The 8,447-nt window shown below is 40.3% G+C and overlaps 1 pseudogene; it reads right to left on the reverse strand.

The window, feature by feature from the left end:
* Positions 1-1,339: 1,339 nt before the first annotated feature.
* LOC104986834 lies at positions 1,340-1,633 on the reverse strand (annotated as a pseudogene).
* Positions 1,634-8,447: the final 6,814 nt, after the last annotated feature.

An 8,447-nucleotide genomic window follows, 5' to 3' on the forward strand; every position in this document is an offset into this window, starting at 1 on the left:
AGATCCAGCCATCTCATCCTCTGTCGTCCCCTTCTCCTCCTGCCCCCAATCTCTCCCAGCATCAGAGTCTTTTCCAATAAGTCAATTCTTCGCATGAGGTGGCCAAAGTATTGGAGTTTCAGCTTTAGCATCATTCCTTCCAAAGAATACCCAGGACTGATCTCCTTTAGAATGGACTGGTTGGATCTCCTTGCAGTCCAAGGGACTCTCAAGAGCCTTCTCCAACACCACAGTTCAAAAGCATCAATTCTTGGGTGCTCAGCTTTCTTCACAGTCCAACTCTCACATCCATACATGACCATAGGAAAAACCATAGCCTTGACTAGACGGAGCTTTGTTGGCAAAGTAATGTCTCTGCTTTTGAATATCCTATCTAGATTGGTCATAACTTTTCTTCCAAGGAGTAAGCGTCTTTTAATTTCATGGCTGCAATCACCATCTGCAGTGATTTTGGAGCCCCCCAAAATAAAGTCTGACACTGTTTCCACTGTTTCCCCATCTATTTGCCATGAAGTGATGGGACCAGATGCCATGATCTTAGTTTTCTGAATACAACAACTAAATGCCTACATACCAGTATCACTTATAAACAAATCCTCAAAAATATTAACAAATTAAATCTAGCAAAATATGAAAAGAATAATACACCATGACCAAGTCAGCTTTGTCTCAGGAATGCAAAGCTGGTTCAATGTTCAAAATCTATCAACATAATTCACCATATTAACAGTCTAAAGATGAAAACTCTTATGGTCATATCAATTGACATACAGAAATCATTTTAGGAAGTTCAACATTAAGGAAACTTCCTCAGTGTGATAAAGGTCATCTGTAAAAACACAACTAACATCTTACCTAACGGGGAAATGCTGAATGTTTTTCTAAGATCAGTAATAAGACAAGCATAATTTTAGGCATGCATATTAGATGGCTGAAACTCTAAAGCAAAGCAAGGAGTCTATTATTCAAGCCAGGATAATGGTTACCTCTGGGAAAGGAGGTAGAGAAGTGGTTGCAATTCGAAGGGGCACAGAAGGGTCTTCCAAATGTTGGCAATACTGTTGTCTATTTTTTGACCTAATGGTATTCTCATCAGTGTTTACATCACAATTTGTTGTGTATTTATCTTTGGCACTTTCCTGTATTTCCATTATATTTTTCAATGCAGTGTTATAGAAAAAAATTAATATTAAAAAAAATTTTAAATGTTACTTTCTTTAGAGAGAATTTTTTCTTTAGAAAGAATAATTTAGTACGATACTCCTCGTAACTTTATATTTTTATTTTACTTTGCTTTTTAAAGCCAGAACATTTATTGCTTGACTAATCATTGAAATCCTTAAGATGAACCAGATACCGCGACAGCTGCCCTTTGGGGTGTAAGTGCTGTTCTTTCATGGAATCCATGCCTGAATCTGCCGTATACAGATTTTAGGTGCTGCATTCGACCAGTCCCTGTGGTATTTCGTCTTTTAGCTTTGCCACTCCAGTTATACTTTCTCTTTTGTATGGCAGGATAGCCACATTTGCCGTAGGTTGACTTCTGAAGGTGGTAGGCTTTAGAGCCACAGCAGCAGCACAGCGTGTGTGTCTTATTCTGATGCTTTCCAAATGATGAGGTTCCCTTTGTCATCTTGCCCTGCCCAACTTTCTATATTTTTAATATTAATGCTGCTGCTGCTCTTCAGTCATGTCCGACTCTGTGCGACCCCATAGACGGCAGCCCACCAAACTCCCCCGTCCCTGGGATTCTCCAGGCAAGAACACTGGAGTGGGTTGCCATTTCCTTCTCCAATGCATGAAAGTGAAAAGTGAAAGTGAAGTCGCTCAGTCATGTCTGACTCTTAGCGACCCCATGGACTGCAGCCTACCAGGCTCCTCCATCCATGGGATTTTCCAGGCAAGAGTACTGGAGTGGGGTGCCATTGTCTTCTCCAATATTAACGCTAACAATTTATAAATACTTGAAGTAAAAAATCTCTGGAGATTTGATTGTATTCAAACCAAAGTCACAGTTTTAACTACTCAGCATGGAACTTGCTTAACTCCTGAGGTTTGGTTTTCTCACCAATACAGTGAGGAGTGGGCTAGAAAGTCTCTTCTGGTTGTGGGTGGGGCCTCAGCGCAGAAGGAACACAGGGGATCAACTAGCAAGCTTCTTAGTGTGTTTTCAGCTTCAATCCAACTCTTTCTGATTGAAAAACTGTCAAAAATTGGCCTTAATTACCTAAAAGCTTTTTATATAAGTTCCTTAACAGATTATTTATAGTAAAGCCATTTAATATCATTAAGATAATTCCATGTGCATGTAAAAAAAAAAAAACTTATTTTAAATTCCAGTGATGGCTCAAAATGTCTGTCCTACTTTTTTAGGTTTCCACTTGCTTAAAATAGTATTTAAAATAAAAATTTGAACCAAAGAGCCAATAGGAATTTGGAAAAACAAGCATGGATAGAAAATTAAGAATGTGTAAAAGTCCTGTAACTAAATCCTAATTTGTATCAGTATTATGGAGAAAAGATAAAGTTATGCAAGCAGACTTTAGCAAAAGTACAGATAATAACCTCAACGCTTTTTTTCTAGATTTGGAAAAAATGACTTAAAGCTTGAATTTTTATTATGAATGCTCATGTATTTAAAAACTTTTAAAGGTCTTACTTTGGGAGCGATATGGGGGTTTTCTAAAATATATAAAATAGTAGCCTATCTTTGTGTTTTATTATACATGATAAAATTTTAAATTTGTATGTAGTAAAATGTAGAATTCCCTACTCTATGATTCCTTTTAATCTTTGCCTAGAAAGTAGTTCCTCATTCATTTCTCATTCATTTAACTAATGTCTTTCATTTATTTAATAAATACTGAACATTTAATATGTTCTAGGTATACATCAGAAAACAAAATAGACAACATTTCCTACCCTCTTGGACCTTACTTGTAGAGGAAGTAGACAAAAAAACATAATTAATAAGTATATTATATGATGTGTTAGAAGGTAGTAAGTGCCATGAGGGGAAAAAAAAGTAAAGCAGAGATATGGAGATCAATAGTGAGAGGAGGTAGGGGATTGTAATTATAAACAAGGGAGGATCAGAGTAGAACTCATTTAAAAAGGATATTTGAACAAGATACTTAAAGGAAGTGAGTGAATAAGGCATGCAGATATTTCGGGGAAGAATTTTCTAGGTGAAGGGAATAACATGAACAAAGTTTCTGAGGTCAGAGGTTGCCTGGATTGTTGAAGGAACAGCATGGAGCCCACCGTGGCTGGAGCAGTGACGAGTTGGGAGATTAAGAGGGGTAAGGGGACTCTTGTGAGACTCTAAGAAGTCTGATATTCACTGTGAATAAAATGGGAGCCATTGAAAGGCTCATAATCTAACTTGGGTTTTGACAGGGTCACTTTAGCTGTTCTTCTGAAAATGACTGTAGGGAGACAAGAATAGATGCAGAGTGACCTGTTAAAAGACTATTACAATAATCCTGGCAAGACGTGAGGGTGACCCAGATCGTAGTGTAACAGTGCAAGTAGTAATAAGTGGTCACATTTTGGATATACGGTGAAGGTAGGATTCCACTGGAAGAATGGATTTTTTATCAGCTGAGATGAAGACTATGGATGGAAAAGAGATGGATAAGATTAGTTCAGTTTTTGACATCTTAAATTAGATGCCCATTTGATATTATAGTAAGTCACTTTTGTACATACAAACCTTCAAGTTGAGAACCTTCAAAAATGTGAACATGTATTCCATCAGTGCCAGGCATGAATGAAATTGCAGCTTGCCCTCTGTGAGCTTCCCTGGTGGCCAGCTGGTAAAGAATCTGCCTGCAATGTGGGAGACCTGGGTTCAACCCCTGGGTTGGGAAGATCCTCTAGAGAAGGGTACGGCTACCAACTCTAGTATTCTGGCCTGGAGAATTCCATGGGCTGTATAGCATGGGGTCTCAGAGAGTCAGATATGACTCAGCGATTTTCACCATTCACTCTGTCTCCTTCTGCTGACGATCCTTCAGCTCTACCATCTCCCACCTCCTCTCCCTCCTCTAGTCAGTAACTCTTCTTGCCTGTTCACTTGACACCAACCCATATAGATCAGCTGTTGTACTGTACTACTGTACTTTTTAAAGTCCTGCTGCCGCTGCTGCTGCTAAGTCGCTTCAGTCGTGTCCGACTCTGTGCGACCCCATAGACGGCAGCCCACCAGGCTCCCCCATCCCTGGGATTCTCCAGGCAAGAACAATGGAGTGGGTTGCCATTTCCTTCTCCAATGCATGAAAGTGAAGTCGCTCAATCGTGTCGGACTCTAGTGACCCCATGGACTACAGCCCACCAGGCTCCTCCGTCCAAGGGATTTTCCAGGCAAAAGTACTGGAGTGGGGTGCCATTGCCTTCTCTGTTAAGTCCTGCACTATAAGGTTAAAAACATTTTCTTTATTTTTTGTGATTTTTATGTATTATTTGTATGAAAGTATTAATAAGTCTATTAAAATACAGTAGGATGTGTTAGTTGGGTACCTCTGCTACCTTTGTTCAAGAAGGAAATGGCAACCCACTCCAGTGTTCTTGCCTGGAGAATCCCATGGACAGAGAAGCCTGGTAGGCTGCAGTCCGTGGGGTCGCACAGAGTCGGACACGACTGAAGCGACTTGGCGGTGGCGGCGGCGGCTACCTTTGTTTGACTTACAATTAAACTGGACTCACGAACACACTCTAGGAACTGAACTCATTTGTATGTAGGGAACTTGCTATAAATGACAATGTTGAGTACTGGACTGGACTGAATAGCATCCCCTCAAAATCATGTCCACTCAGAACTTCAGAATATGACCTTATTTGGAAATAGGATCTTTGCAAATGTAATTATTTAAATTCCATTAATCATACTGGATTAAGATCAGTTCTAATCCTGTGACAGCTGTCCTTATATGAAAGCGAGGTGAACACAGGGACACACCAGGGACAGTACGATGTGAGGACAGAGGCAGAGACTGGAGCAACGTGTCTATCTATACATTATAAGACATGCCTGAGATTGCCTGCAAGTACCAGAGGCTTTGAGAGAGACACCGAGCAGCCTCTCTCTCAGCGCCTCCAGCAGCCAGCCTGCTGACGCCTTGGTTTCAGGTTCCCGGCCTTCTGAACTGTGAGAGGTTAACTTTGAGTTTTATGCCACCCAGTTTCTAGTAATTTGTTAGCGCAATGCTAAGTGAGCAAGTGGAAACATGAATAAAGTTTAGGGAAAAGATCTGGACTGGAGATATAAATTTGTGTATTGAAATCATATAGATAACATTTAGAGCCTTGAAATTCAATTCCAAGTAAATGATATAATTAGGCTGGGGAAGAGATCCAAATTCTGAGCCATGGGGCCCTCAACATTCATAGTTTGAGACGATGAAGAGGAACCAGGTAAAGAAAGTGACCAATTCAGGAGAAGGAAAAGCATGAGTGTGGTATCCTCAAGTTAAATAGAGTCTATTTAGGGACTTGCCTGGTGGTCCTTCGGTTAAGAATCTGAGTTGCAATGCAGAGGACATGGGTTCAATTCCTGGTTGGGGAACTAAGATCCCATATGCCTCGGGGCATCTAAGCCAGCATGCCACAACTACTGGGCTTGTGACCCACTGGAGAGTCTGTGCACTGCAACGAAGACCCCATGTGCTGCAAATAAGACTGGGTGCAGCCAAATAAACAAAAGAGTCTATTTAGATGGAGCACCATCAGGTAAAACAAGCAAGATGAAAAACTGGAAATTAGCATTGAATTTATTAATACAGTGATCATTTGGCAAATTTCATAAAGAGAGTTTTGTTGTAGTGCTGGCAGATAAAGCCTGATTTGGAATGGATTTAGGGGAGAATGTGGGGAAAAAACTGTAAACAACGATTGTAAACAAGATAAGCAGCAAAACGAAGTAATTCTGTTTTAAAAAAGAGCAGTCAGGGAATGGGTTAAGACTCTGCCCTTCCACTGCAGCGGGTGTGGTTTGAATCCTGGTCGGGGAAGTAGGATCTGACATGCCTCCTGGTGCAGCCAAAAACAAACAAACAAAACAAGAAAACAACAAAAAAGAGTCAAAATAGAGTTTATGGGAAAATGTCAATAAGTGGGGTCATGACAGGGCTATTTTAAAACTGGAAAAATAACAGCATGTTTATGTGAAGAAGAGAGTGATGCAGAAGAGAGATGAAAACCCATCCATCTAACAGATGCAGGGAATGAGTGATGTCCTTGGATAGGGAAGAAGGGATGAGATCTGGGACAGAATGGTCCAAAATGGTAACAAGGAACCACAGCTGGCTTCTGAGCACTTGAAATGTGGCAAGTCCTAATTGAGATGTGCTGTAAAGCACAAAATACATACCAGATTTCACAGACTTAGTATAAGCAAATGAATGCAAAATATCTTGTTAAAAACTTTAATGTTAATTACACATTCAAATGCTGTTTGGGATATACTGAGTTAAATGAAAGGTGCTATTAAAATTATTTTCACATAATCTTTTTACCTTTTTATATTGGTGCTGCTGCTGCTGCTGCTAAGTCACTTCAGTCGTGTCCGACTCTGTGTGACCCCATAGACGGCAGCCCACCAGGCTCCCCCATCCCTGGGATTCTGCAGGCAAGAACACTGGAGTGTGTTGCCATTTCCTTCTCCAGTGCATGAAAGTGAAAAGTGAAAGTGAAGTTGCTCAGTCGTGTCCTAGAAAATTTTAAATTCTGCATGTGACTCACATTACATTTCTTAAAAAAATTTTTTTCTTTTGCATTTTTTGGCTGTGTTATGTACATGTAGGATCTTAGTTCTCTGACCAAGGATCAAACCTGTGCCCCCTGCTTTGGAAGCATGGAATCTTAAACCACTGGACCACCAGGAAAGTCCCTCACATTACATTTCTATTGGATGAGCTACCCTATGGCTCAAGTGAAGGAATTGCCCCCCTAGAGAAGCAGGACAATTTGTCTCAAATAATAAGAGGGAAAGCAGAGTATAGGGGGAAAACTGTTGGCTGGTGAGTGGAGGGGGTGGTGGGAAACTGAAATAGCTTCCGTTTTCCCAGTGAATGAAGAAACAAGAGTGTCCATAAATTGAGTTCTGTTAATTTGTATTGAAGTCATTTTGGTATAGAATACAAAGCAAGAATCTAAATAGATTTTTCCCCCTCAGTAATGACCATTTGTTCCTCACCACTTATTGAGTAAGGTTTCGTCCCCATTAATGTGTGATGCCCTGCTTTTCATAATATAAATGCGATTTGTTTGTGAGATGTCTGTTTCATCAATCTGAATAGGCTCATACCCATCCCATATTGATTTAATTATTGTAACTGTTGAAGGGATTCAGAATATGACTCTTCAAATATGCCACTTTGGTGTATTGATTATTTTGAGTTGAAGGCACTTGAGAAACACAGAGACATAAGGGGTTCCGTGCTCTCCTATTTTCTACCTAAAAGCAGGTCACAAAATTCCCCAAGAGAAAGGTGCCCTCACTGTACCAGAAGAGAAGATCATTCATAGACTGCAAAGCCAACACCGAAATGGATCTGTATAAACCTACTGAAATAACCCTGATATTCCACCAATTTCCCCCATATATTTCCTAGTCACTTTCTCACAGCTTATTGTCCCCTAGCCCAAACCTCTGTTTTGTCACTTCCCCACAAATTTCTTGTTTCTTTGTTTAAAAGTGTACAAGTCCTCAGTTCTATCTCTTTTTCTTCATGAGACTCCCAGGTACATGCAAAAACAGTGAATACAATTTGTATGTTTTTTCCCTGTCTGTGCCAGTTTAATCCTCAGGTGTAGGCACAGATCCTGAAAGGGTAGATGAAAGTTCTTCCTCCCCTGTGCTCTATAATGTGCTCTGTATGTTAGGACTGTCTCTATCCCCCCTTCTTTTTCACAAAAGTCTATTCTTCAGTATACTTGCCTGTTGTATAATTCCAAATGAAATTTTAAGATGTTTTTCCAAGTTCCAAAAATTGTAGAGATTTTGCCTCTGTTCAGTCACTCAGTTGGTTTTGTCAGTGTTGTCTTGGTAGAGAGTTCTGACAAAATGTGGTTCACCAGAGAAGGGAATGGCAAACCACTTCAGTATTCTTGCCTTGAGAACCCCACGAAGAATATGAAAAGAGATTTTGCCTGGCATTGCTCTAGTTTAGAAAAAGTGACATCTCTGCAATATCCTGTTTTGCCATTCAGTATTCAAAAGCAGAGACATTACTTTGCCAACAAAGTTTCGTCTAGTCAAGGCTATGGTTTTTCCTGTGGTCATGTATGGATGTGAGAGTTGGACTGTGAAGAAGGCTGAGCATCCAAGAATTGATGCTTTTGAACTGTGGTGTTGGAGAAGACTCTTGAGAGTCCCTTGGACTGCAAGGAGATCCAACCAGTCCATTCTGAAGGAGATCAGCCCTGGGATTTCTTTGGAAGGAATG

Source organism: Bison bison, unplaced genomic scaffold (assembly GCF_000754665.1).
Source record: "Bison bison bison isolate TAMUID 2011002044 unplaced genomic scaffold, Bison_UMD1.0 scf7180017864077, whole genome shotgun sequence".
NCBI classification, from domain to species: Eukaryota; Metazoa; Chordata; class Mammalia; order Artiodactyla; family Bovidae; genus Bison; species Bison bison.